Source organism: Ahaetulla prasina, chromosome 3, assembly GCF_028640845.1.
Source record: "Ahaetulla prasina isolate Xishuangbanna chromosome 3, ASM2864084v1, whole genome shotgun sequence".
In the NCBI taxonomy this organism is placed as follows: domain Eukaryota; kingdom Metazoa; phylum Chordata; class Lepidosauria; order Squamata; family Colubridae; genus Ahaetulla; species Ahaetulla prasina.
In genome coordinates this window covers 65,743,666-65,756,879 of record NC_080541.1, presented here as the reverse complement: position 1 = coordinate 65,756,879, position 13,214 = coordinate 65,743,666, and positions in this window count along the sequence as shown.

The following is a 13,214-nucleotide window of genomic DNA, read 5'->3' as shown; positions in this document are numbered from 1 at the left end:
ATGAAAGAGGCTGGCATATGCTGAAGGAGAGAAATGCCATTCTTACAACTTGGAGTGACCACTGTTCAGTGTCTTGCTTGATTAGAGTCCATATTATATATTTTGATTTCAGAAAAGAAACTATGTTTGTTTTAATGTGCACGTCCGGGTTGGATCTCCATGTGATGAACTTCCACCCATTAGAATAGAATAGATTTTTTTTTTTATTTTTTTATTGGCCAAGTGTGATTGGACACACAAGGAATTTGTCTTGGTGCATATGCTCTCAGTGTACATAAAAGAAAAAATACGTTCATCAAGGTACAACATTTACAACACAAATGATGGTCAATATCTCAATATAAATCATAAGGATTGCCAGCAACAAAGTTACAGTCATACAGTCATAAGTGGAAAGAGATGGGTGATGGGAATGATGAGAAGATTAATTACGGCTTGCTTTGGAGAATAAATCAATACCCCCCCCCTTCCTGTGATATCTTTTCAAGTATTGGAAGATGGCTATCATGTCACCCCTAAGCCTTCTTTTTGTTATCTAAACGTACCTAATTCCTTTATCCTAAGGTTTAGCCTCCAGACCCCTTATCATCTTTCTTGCTCTTCTCTGCATTTTTTCTAGGTCTCAGCATTGTTTTTATATTGTGATGACCAGAACTGGATGCCATATTCCAAACATGGCCTCATTATTGCAGTACAGAGTGGTACTATCACTTCTTGTAATCTTTTTTTTTATTTATATGCTTTTTCTTTAATATACATAAGTGTTTAATGAACAGTGTATTGTCTGAGTCAATTGCTTATACAAAATACTGATAGTATTATTATTTATCATTATTAAATAATAATGTTTACTTATATTTAGTAGTAATCTTTTATCATTTACTTATATACAGCAATAATATTTTAACTTCTAATTTTTACCTCTTTTATCTAACCACTGGTAAAACAAATCCCATGTTAAAAAATATTCTGATTCTTCCTTGTCTTTTATTTTCAATGTCAATCTATCCGTCTCCACACATTCTAGTATTTTTCTAATTATATTTTCATCTGTGGGAATATCCTCATTTTTCCAATATTGTGCAAATATAATTCTCACTGCTAATGTTGTATAGTTACCTTCTTTAATTGTTGCAGATTTTGCTGTTCACTTCTTGTGATCTTGATGTGAACCATCTGTCGATGCAGCCTAGGACAAACTTATTTCATAAGTATTTCTGTTGTGCATAAGGACTGGATTGGAATGTTAACTGGACAGAATTATTTCTCTCCCACTGTAAATGTGACTTGTAAAAAGTGCTAAGTGAGCTAGGTATTACCTGGAGGAGACAGCAGCACAAGATGTAGTCAGAATGTTTCCAGTGGAGCTCTTGGTTATACTTGTGTTGAGGCCACCTGGGGACAGAAATTGGCAGCCTGACAAGAAAGACACCTTCCCGATCAATTTGTCTGTCTAGTCAAACCCTATTTAGAAACTTTGTGCTTACAGATCACTCAAATGGTAGGTTTTAATGGCTTCAGAGAAGCTATTAAGAGTTTTCAATCGAGGGAAGTGTGGCAGTAACACCAAACACTTGAGAAGGCTTTTTAGAAAACAGAGCAGAAACAACTTTCTAGATTAATTGACTCTCACTAAACACATTTTTACAGAAGACATAATTAAGCAGGGTTGTCAGTTGTCAGTCTTTCTAAGGATTGAAAGAACAGCTATTCCAAGGAAGGGCAGAACAGCAAACCCAAGAAGAAAATTATCTCTTTGGTTAAAAATATTAACTCTGCTTTAAAAGTATGACTTGTTAATGATATTAAACTCATATGATATCTGGATGGAAAATTTAGCCACATACAGCAGATAGGGTAATTAGTTTTAAAACCAGCTAAGACATGATTGTAGACAACTCTTTTTCAGTACAGTAATTGAACAATCCTTTGGAAAACTGAGAGGGGATGGCAATTTTATGAAAAGTATAGAAAAAGTATAAGAAATTAGAAGTATTGAATCATTGTATGTATAATAATGTTAGTTTCACCAAAATTAGGAAATGGTTGGAAGAGATAACCTACCAACCCATAGATTGGAAACCAGAGACATTTTTATTGGGAATATTCACCAGAAAATATACCAAAAAAATAAAATATCTAATTCTACACCTAATAATGGCTGCAAGAATATCATATGCACAGAATTGGAAAAAAGACAATGTATCGATTGAGGAAGAACTGATAAAGAAAATTTTAGATTGTGCCCAGATAAGACTATTGCCTTATACACTGTAAGCCGCCCTGAGTCTTCGGAGAAGGGCGGGGTATAAATGTAAAAAAAAAAAAAAAAGATGGACAAATTAACAAAGGAACTTAAAGAAAAGGAAGATACAGAATACTACGTACTATGGAACAAATGGCTGGAGATTAGGAACAGTAATTAATAATGAGTGGGGAAAAGTCACAAACAGAAAGTGTTTGTAAGATAATGTATAAAATTAATATTATATGTGAAGAAATTTATAGAGAAATAAAAGATAACAGGACAGGAAGGATATATATAGTATAAGGAGAGTTAGGGGAAAATGTAAATAATAGAAGACATCTGTTACGAAACTGTTGCAAAAAGGGAATATATGTTTTGTGTTTGTCATATTGTGTTGTTTTACAAATAAAAAAATAATAATGTTAGTTTTATTGTTGCTTGCTGAGAACATCACTGATCCTCCTGAACTTTTTGCATTCATTCTTGCTACCTTTCCTTCTGAATCAAGAATCAAAAATCAAAAGGAAAGGTATCCAACAAAAGGTATACCACCAACTAGCACAGAGCTAGTGCTCCTACACATCAGACAAAGTTATACAGCCACTTCATGAGTTAATCATGTACGTCATTTAACATTTCTCCAGTTATACCATCTGAATCAGCAACCTAAGCAATTTTCAACATTCTAATATAATTTAAGATTTTCCTTCATCAGGTTTTTATTATTTATTATTATTATTATTCAAATTTTTATACCGCCGTATCTCCCGAAGGACTCAGGGCGGTTTACAGCCTTATAAAACATAAAATAAATACATGTTAAAACGACATTTAAAAAACTTATTCCATTAGGCCAAATTTAAAACTATAGTTAAAAGCACAAAAACCCGTTTAAAATTAATTTTAAAATTAAACCCTAGGCCAGCCCTGCACAAATAAATAGATGTGTCTTAAGCTCGCGGTGGAAGGTTCGAAGGTCTGGAAGCAGACGTAATCCTGGGGGGAGCTCATTCCAGAGGGTGAGGGCCCCCACAGAGAAGGCCCTTCCCCTGGGTGTCGCCAGTTGGCATGGCCTGGCGGACGGCACCCTAAGGAGTCCCTCCCTGTGAGAGCTTACGGGTCGGTGGGAGGTAGTCGGTGACAGCAGGCGGTCCTATAAATAACCCGGCCCTATGCCATGGAGCGCTTTGAAGATGGTAACCAAAACCTTGAAGCGCACCCGAAAGGCCACAGGTAGCCAGTGCAGTCTGCGCAGGAGAGGTGTCACGTGGGAGCCACGAGGGGCTCCCTCTATCACCCGCGCAGCTGTGTTCTGAACCAACTGAAGCCTCCGGATGCTCTTCAAGGGGAGCCTCATGTAGAGAACATTGCAGTAATCCAAGCTAGATGTGACGAGCGCATGAGTGACTGTGCATAGGGCACCCCGGTCTAGAAAGGGGCGCAACTGGTGAACCAGGTGAACCTGGTAAAAAGCTCTCCTGGAGACGGCCGTCAAATGATCTTCAAAAGACAGCTGTCCATCCAGGAGGACGCCCAAGTTGCGGACCCTTTCCATCGGGGCCAATAACTCGCCCCCAACAGTCAGCCGCGGCTGCAACTGACTGTACCGGGGTGCCGGCATTCACAGCCACCGTCTTGGAGGGATTGAGTTTGAGCCTGTTTCTCCCCATCCAGACCCGTACGGCTTCCAGGCACCGGGACAGCACTTCGATAGCTTCATTGGGGTGGCCCGGGGTGGAAAAGTACAGTGTCAGGCCTGAAAACCATATTAGACTTTAGGGTTCCAGACGCTGCCACATTTTTCCCCTGAGGGGATGAAGGGGGGCTGAGGGGTATGGTAACATTCTTCGAGCGGTCAAGGTCGGATGGTGTTCACATCTGCAGGAAGAGTGGCAAGAAGATATTCGAATGAACTGGGAGAACGTGGGACCATGTGACCATCAAAGGGGTCAGGGGGGTGGGACTCTTAGGGTTTGTATAACTGGGAAAAGAATCTGGAAATTCAGTTTTGGAATTTCACTCATCGTGTGCCAGTTTCCTCATGCTAGTAAAGAACTCTGGAAAACAATGGCTTCTGAGTTTTTTTTATGCAGAAGAGGTTTTTCTGGAACCTTGACATACAGCTGAGTATCATCAGCGTACAGATGGTATCTCACCCCAAAGCCACTGATGATCTCACCCAGCGGCTTCATATAGATGTTGAACAGAAGGAGCGAGAGAATCGACCCCTGCGGCACCCCACAAATGAGGTACCTCGGGGACGAACTCTGCCCCCCCGTCAACACCGTCTGTGACCGATCGGAGAGATAGGAGGAGAACCACCGATAAATGATGCCTCCCACTCCCAATCCCTCCAACCGGTGCAGCAGGATACCATGGTCGATGGTATCAAAAGCCGCTGAGAGGTCTAAGGACCAGGGCAGAGGAAAAACCCCTATCCCTGGCCCTCCAGAGATCATCAACCAACGCGACCAAAGCCGTCTCCTTGCTATAACCGGGCCAAAAGCCGGACTGGAACGGGTCCAGATAGACAGTTTCATCCAGGTACCGGGGTAACTGACATGCCACCACACTCTCTACAACCTTCGCCATAAAGCGAAGGTTGGAGACTGGAAAATAATTACCTAAAACAGCCGGATCCACTGGGAAATAACATTGATAGCATTCCTTTCAATTCCATAGTCAACGTATCACTATCATTCATAGAGACACTGTTAAAAACATTCTGCCAGCTTTTGTTTAGAATGTGAGGACTGTACCTATGACTAATAGGAAGAATGTTGATACTGTTCCGTCATGCAAAAGTAAAGATAACAATAATCAATGCAAAAGCTGCAAGGGACATTAGTTAAATGTGTTTGAGTGTTTAGATAGAATTCTTTTTGAAAAGTATGGAGAGCTAACAAGCAGTATTAACAGCTTAATAGCTAAGAGTACATGAATATATTTATTTTATGTGTGTGTGTGTGTGTGTGTGTGTGTGTGTGTGTGTGTGTGTGTGTGTGTGCGTGCAGGTTTTGGTATGTTCGGGTCTTTTCCCGTGTAAGATTGGAAGTATTTAGGCAACATTTCGATGAGATCTCACTCATCATCTTTATTTATTTATTTATTGATCACATTTGTATACCGCCCTATCTCCCGAGGGACTCAGGGCGGTTAACAGGCATATAAAAAGAACATATAAATACAGATTAAAACACTAATAAAAAACTTATTCTAACCAGCCTGATTACCAAAACCAATTAAAATCAATATAAAATTTAAAATTTCAAAAATTTAAAAATCTAAAAAACCTAGTCCAGTCCTGCGCACCTAAATAAGTGTGTTTTAAGCTCACGACGGAAGGTTCTAAGGTCCGAGAGTTGGCGAAGTCCTGGGGGGAGCTCGTTCCAGAGGGCGGGAGCCCCCACAGAGAAGGCCCTTCCCCTGGGCGTCGCCAGACGGCACTGCCTAGCTGACGGCACCCTGAGGAGTCCCTCTCTGTGAGAGCGCACGGGTCGGTGAGAGGTATTCGGTAGCAGAAGGCGGTCCCGTAAATAGCCCGGCCCTATGCCATGGAGCGCTTTAAAGGTGGTCACCAACACCTTGAAGCGCACCCGGAAGGCCACAGGTAGCCAGTGCAGTCTGCGCAGGATAGGTGTCACCCGGGAGCCACGAGGGGCTCCTTCTATCACCCGCGCAGCCGCATTCTGGACTAACTGCAGTCTCCGGATGCCCTTCAAGGGGAGCCCCATGTAGAGAGCATTGCAGTAATCCAGGCGAGACGTCACGAGGGCGTGAGTGACCGTGCATAGGGCATCCCGGTCCAGAAAGGGGCGCAACTGGCGTACCAGGCGAACCTGGTAAAAAGCTCTCCTGGAGACGGCCGCCAAATGATCTTCAAAGGACAGCCGTTCGTCCAGGAGGACGCCCAAGTTACGCACCCTCTCCGTCGGGGCCAATGACTCGCCCCCAACAGTCAGCCGCGGTTGCAGCTGACTGTACCGGGATGCCGGCATCCACAGCCACTCTGTCTTGGAGGGATTGAGCTTGAGCCTGTTTCTCCCCATCCAGACCCGTACGGCTTCCAGACACCGGGACAGCACTTCAATAGCTTCATTGGGGTGGCCGGTGTGGAAAAGTACAGCTGGGTGTCATCAGCGTACAGCTGGTACCTCACACGAAGCCACTGATGATCTCACCCAGCGGCTTCATATAGATGTTGAACAAAAGGGGCGAGAGAATCGACCCCTGCGGCACCCCACAAGTGAGGCGCCTCGGAGCCGACCTCTGCCCCCCCGTCAACACCGTCTGCGGCCGATCGGAGAGATAGGAGGAGAACCACCGATAAACGGTGCCTCCCACTCCCAATCCCTCCAACCGGCGCAGCAGGATACCATGGTCGATGGTATCAAAAGCCGCTGAGAGGTCTAATAGGACCAGGGCAGAGGAACACCCCCTATCCCTGGCCCTCCAGAGATCATCCACCAACGCGACCAAAGCCGTCTCCGTGCTGTAACCGGGCCGGAAACCGGACTGGAACGGGTCTAGATAGACAGTTTCATCCAGGTGTAAGGGAAACTGATATGCCACCATACTCTCTACAACCTTCGCCGCGAAGCGAAGGTTGGAGACCGGACGATAATTACCTAAAACAGCTGGGTCCAAGGCAGGCTTCTTGAGGAGGGGTCTCACCACCGCCTCTTTCAAGGCGGCCGGGAAGACTCCCTCCACCAAGGAAGCGCTCGTAATTGCCTGGAGCCAGCCTCGTGTCACCTCCTGGGTGGCCAGCACCAGCCAGGAGGGGCACGGGTCCAGTAAACATGTGGTGGCATTCAACCTACCCAACAACCTGTCCATGTCCTCGGGAGCCACAGGGTCAAACTCATCCCATAAAATATCACCAAGACCACCCTCGGACGCCTCCCCTGGGCCACTGCAATTTTGGTCCAAACCGTCCCGAAGCTGAACGATTTTATCGTATAGATAACCGTTAAACTCCTCAGCACGTCCCTGCAACGGGTCATCCCGCTCCCCCTGATGAAGGAGGGAACGAGTCACCCGAAACAGGGCGGCTGGGCGGTTATCTGCCGACGCAATGAGGGAGGAGGCGTAGCAACGCCTCGCTTCCCTCAGTGCCACTAGGTAAGTCCTAGTATAGGACTTCACTAGTGTCCGATCAGCCTCGGAGCGGCTGGACCTCCAAGAACTCTCCAGGCGTCTTCTCCGGCGCTTCATCCCCCTCAGCTCCTCGGAGAACCAAGGAGCCGTTTGGGACCTGCGCCGGGTCAGAGGCCGCAAAGGCACGACACGATCTAAGGCCCCCGCGCCCGTTCCCAGGCCGCAACCAGTTCCTCAGCCGTGTCGTGAGCCAGACCCTCAGGAAATGGCCCAAGCTCCGTCCGGAACCTCTCAGGGTCCATCAGGCGCCTGGGCCGACCTCTGCCCCCGTCAACACCGTCTGCGACCGATCGGAGAGATAGGAGGAGAACCACCGATAAACGGTGCCTCCACTCCCAATCCCTCCAACCGGGCGCAGCAGGATACCATGGTCGATGGTATCAAAAGCCGCTGAGAGGTCTAATAGGACCAGGGCAGAGGAACACCCCCTATCCCTGGCCCTCCAGAGATCATCCACCAACGCGACCAAAGCCGTCTCCGTGCTGTAACCGGGCCGGAAACCGGACTGGAACGGGTCTAGATAGACAGTTTCATCCAGGTGTAAGGGAAACTGATATGCCACCATACTCTCTACAACCTTCGCCGCAAAGCGAAGGTTGGAGACCGGACGATAATTACCTAAAACAGCTGGGTCCAAGGCAGGCTTCTTGAGGAGGGGTCTCACCACCGCCTCTTTCAAGGCGGCCGGGAAGACTCCCTCCACCAAGGAAGCGCTCGTAATTGCCTGGAGCCAGCCTCGTGTCACCTCCTGGGTGGCCAGCACCAGCCAGGAGGGGCACGGGTCCAGTAAACATGTGGTGGCATTCAACCTACCCAACAACCTGTCCATGTCCTCGGGAGCCACAGGGTCAAACTCATCCCATAAAATATCACCAAGACCACCCTCGGACGCCTCCCCTGGGCCACTGCAATTTTGGTCCAAACCGTCCCGAAGCTGAACGATTTTATCGTATAGATAACCGTTAAACTCCTCAGCACGTCCCTGCAACGGGTCATCCCGCTCCCCCTGATGAAGGAGGGCAGGTCACCCGAAACAGGGCGGCTGGGCGGTTATCTGCCGACGCAATGAGGGAGGAGGCGTAGCAACGCCTCGCTTCCCTCAGTGCCACTAGGTAAGTCCTAGTATAGGACTTCACTAGTGTCCGATCAGCCTCGGAGCGGCTGGACCTCCAAGAACTCTCCAGGCGTCTTCTCCGGCGCTTCATCCCCCTCAGCTCCTCGGAGAACCAAGGAGCCGTTTGGGACCTGCGCCGGGTCAGAGGCCGCAAAGGCACGACACGATCTAAGGCCCCCGCCGCGGCCCGTTCCCAGGCCGCAACTAGTTCCTCAGCCGTGTCGTGAGCCAGACCCTCAGGAAATGGCCCAAGCTCCGTCCGGAACCTCTCAGGGTCCATCAGGCGCCTGGGACGGAACCAGCGTACTGGCTCCGTCTCCCTGCGGTGTTGAGTGGCGGTCAGAAAGTCCAGGCGAAGAAGAGTGATCTGACCATGACAGAGGTTCAATAACTATTTCCTTCAAATCCAGATCTCTCAGCCACTGACCAGAGATAAAAATCAGATCCAGAGTGCCACCCCCAATGTGAGTAGGGCCATCAACTACTTGAGTCAGGTCCAAGGCCGTCATGGAAGCCGTGAACTCCCGAGCAGCTGTCGATGATGAGCCGGAAGATGGCAAGTTAAAGTCCCCCATGACTAGAAGTCTGGGGGTCTCAACTGCCACCCCAGCAAGCACCTCCAGGAGCTCAGGCAGGGCAGCTGTCACGCAGCAAGGAGCCAGGTACACGACCAGCAAGCCCATCTGACATCTATGACCCCATCTCACAAAAGGATTCACACCCGGCAATCTGAGGCACAGTGGTCTCCTCGGCTCTAGACTCTCTCTAATCACAACCGCCACCCCACCACCCCTACCTGACCCTCGGCTGATGGAATGCTCGAAACCCGGCGGGCACATCTCGACCAGGGCACGCCTTCTGGGCCCAGCCAGGTCTCCATGCGCCCATAAGGTCCGGCACCCCTGAATAAGATCGTGAATTAGGGGGCCTTATTGGCCACGGACCGTCGTTGCACAACATCAGCCGAAGGCCAGGGCCCTGAGGGTCCTGACCATCCGGAAGCGGGAGAAGTTTGAGGGCTCGGGCGCGATCGCCTGCAGACATCGGCGCGCGCCCCTAACACGATGTGAGCCCCACTTCCGCCATATCTGCCCCTCCCCTAACCGTGGAAATGTCACCACCCTCAACCAATGGAGCACCAACCCCTCCCATGACCCTCGGACCCACCAACCCCCCGCCACGAGCATGCGCAGGAACTGGACTCCCACCCGGCGGGTTTCCCCCAACACCCGCCCTTAAATCCCTCCCACCCACCCCCAACCCAAACCTATCAATTTCCCTCCCCTTAAAAACCCTTTAACACCCTCCTTAAAAACCCCGACAGGTTCTTCCCCTACCTGACACTACCTCCCCTTTAAAAACCCTTATTAAAAACCTATCTACAAAACCCCACAGGTTCTTTTTTTCGCATGCCACCTCTGTGGGTCCCAAAACCCGTCATAGAGGCCGGCCCTCGATAATGTGGAGGCCATTTCTGCGGCGGGGCACCTGCAGCTGCAAGAGTTCATCAGAAGAATAGCGTCGTAATAGAAGATAAGATCGTGAAGGGTCCAAACTCCGAGGGATAAAAAAGATGGCAAAGATTAAAGATGTTATCCAAATAGAGATTGAAATAGGCCTAAAATGATGATAAATGATGATAATACTAAACCAGCATGCTGGTAATCCCAATAAGGGCAGACCCAGAGTAAAACCACAAACAGTCCAGATGGTAGTCTGTCGAAGGTCTGAGACCAAACATCCTGGGATAGAAAAGGTGGAGAGGGGGTTACTCCAGTCATAGGCAATATCGGCTGCTGTTAAGTCTCCTGCATCTTCCAATAGGCCTAAAGGGCCAGCGACCGGCCAAGGATACCAATAAGGCCAGAAAAGGCGTAGTAGATGTTAACCGTCCAACGAGGGTCTCCAGGCAGGCAAATCCATCGCACCTCCATCGCCTTCCCGCTATCCTCCAACCACCACCACCTCCAATCCAGGATAGAACACACAATCCAGGGGTCCCTTCAAATCCAGCACCCCCTAGTGCATCCTCACCCGGTGCAGAGGCCCGGCCGCCCCAAACCTCTCCTACCGAGGGGCCCAACCTCTCCCACAGGTTGAGCCTCTCCGAGAGGCTGGAGGATAGGAGAGACGCCATGGTCACAATCTGGCGGCAGGGAAAAGGCACAGACGACTTGGGCGGAAACAGATGGAACTTCTCAGTCGCTGTCGCCATCGTCCAGGTCGGAACAAAGGTCCGAACCCGAACGGCACAGCGCCACCAAGCCGATAAGATGTAACAGTCAGATGAAAATATAGAGGTCAGATGTGGAAAACGGGAGGCAGACCAGCTATAAAAAGCCAGGCCAAGCCAGCCAAGACCGACGCCAACCGCAGGAGCCAGCTGAAAAATTAAAAAATCGGCCGGAAAAAAACGGCCGAGAAAACGCCGAATCAATGTCCCCGCCCTCAGGCCCGAAAAAACATGGCCGCCGTAACTTCGCCGACTGCTTACCTGACCCCGTTCTCAGCAGCCGTGGGCTCAAAAGAGACCAAAAGCCTCTCTCCACGGCTGCCGCTCTGATGACAGTCCAGGTCGGGGCAGCAGGCGGCTAGACCGGCGGTTTGGATAAAGCCATCCTCGGAGGGCCCCACAAACGCCGGAGCCGGATCTTCAACGCTGCGCCATCTTGCGCATGCGCAGAACCAGATCTTCAGGCTTTGGCTTTGTTCTTATGTGAGCAAAGTGTGGATTTTAACTGCTGTTTCTCTATAAATACTGGTGTGGAGGTGTTTTTTGAATTGCAGGCCTAGCTGTTGCAAGATGATTGGTTGGCTGTGTTGCTACATATTGATTGGTTAATGGAGTTTTTTGAATTTCTGGCCTAGCTGTTGCAAGCTGATTGGTTGGCTGTGTTGCTAATTGGTTAATGGGGTTGATGTTTGTATGGGAAGTAGCATTTTGGGCCCTGGTCTGGTTCCGAGTTCAAGGTCCTATTATGTGTTGATATTTGTGTGAGGAGTAGCATTTTGGGCCGTGGTCTGGTTCTGAGTTCGAGGTCTTGTCATGTGTGGATGTTTGTGTGGGAAGTAGCATTTTGGGCTCTGGTCTGGTTCTGAGTTCAAGATCCTGTCATGTGTTGGTGTCAATTTTTGTAGCTGGGATTCATTTCTTGACTAGTGCTAGTTTCCAGATGTTTGGTAAGCGGGAGGTATTGTCACGTTTATTCATGTTATGGGGGTGTTTCTCTATTTCCATGGCTTCCATAATTATTTATTTTATTTATTTATTTATTTATTTTGTCACAACATCATATAAAAAGGATTATATAGTATATAAACATATATATAAGTAAATATTAGGAGGTATAAGCATCAATATATATATAGGAAGAAGAAAAGAAAAACAATAGGACAGGAACGGTAGGCACGTTTGTGCGCTTATGTTCAGTTTTAGAGATTAATTTGGCTCCTTCAAAATCAATGTCATGTCCTGTTGCTTTAAGGTGTTGGAAAAGAGATGAAGTTTTTTCATCTTTTCTGACTGCAATCTTGTGTTCTGCTATGCAATTATTCTCCTATTAGTTTGTCCAATGTATGTTGCTGGGCAGATTTTGCAAGGCATTTCATAGACTCCTTGATTTTCTAGCTGGATCTTGTCTTTGGGGTTTCTTAAGATGTTGGCTATTTTTTGGTCTATGCAGAAGGCTGTCTTGATGTTGTGTTTGTGGAGAATTTTGCTGATTTTATCTGTAGTGCCTTTGATGTATGGGAGGAGGGTGATGTCATTGTTTTGTTCTGTGTCTTGGTTTTTGGGTTGAGTGTCTCTTTGGATTAGGTTTGTAATTGTGTTTCTTTGGAATCCATTTGAGATTAGTACGTTTGTAAGTGTGTGTAATTCAGTTTCTAGGTGGTCTTTGTCAGCTAGGTGTTTGGTTCTGGAGATGAGAGTCTTGGCTATGGAGTTGATCTGTGCCAGGTGGTGATGTGATTGTGCATTTAAATAGTGGTTGGTATGTTTTTTTTTTCTGGTAGATTGTGTGTCCTAGGGAGCCGTTTGGTTTTTTGTAGGTTAGGACGTCTAGAAAGGGGATTTGGTTGTTCACTTCTATTTCCATGATAAATTGTATTTTGGGGTGTAGGCTGTTGAGATGTGTGAGGAAGTTATCGAGTTCTTTCTTTTCGTGTGGACAAATTACACATATCTACATATCTGAGCCAGCATTTGGGTTTATATTCAGATTTATCTAAAACGTTGGTTTCAAAGTGTTCCATGTATAGGTTTGCGAAGACAGGTGAGAGGGGTGATCCCATGGGTGCTCCTTCTACCTATTTGTATCTTTGTCCATTGTGGATGAAGTATGTGTTGGTTAGGCAGTGGTTGGTCAGATCTAGGATGTGTTTGGGGGGGTTGTATTTGTTTTGGGAAGCTGTCAATGCTTCTTTAGTAGCATTTTTGGCCGTGGTCTGGTTCTGAGTTCGAGGTCTTGTCATGTGTCCATGTTTGTGTGGGAAGTAGCATTTTGGGCTCTGGTCTGGTTCTGAGCTCAAGATCCTGTCATGTGTTGGTGTCAATTTTTGTAGCTGGGATTCATTTCTTGTCTAGTGCTAGTTTCCAGATGTTTGGTAAGCGGGAGGTATTGTCACGTTTATTCATGTTATGGGGGTGTTTCTCTATTTCCATGGCTTCCATAATTATTTATTTTATTTATT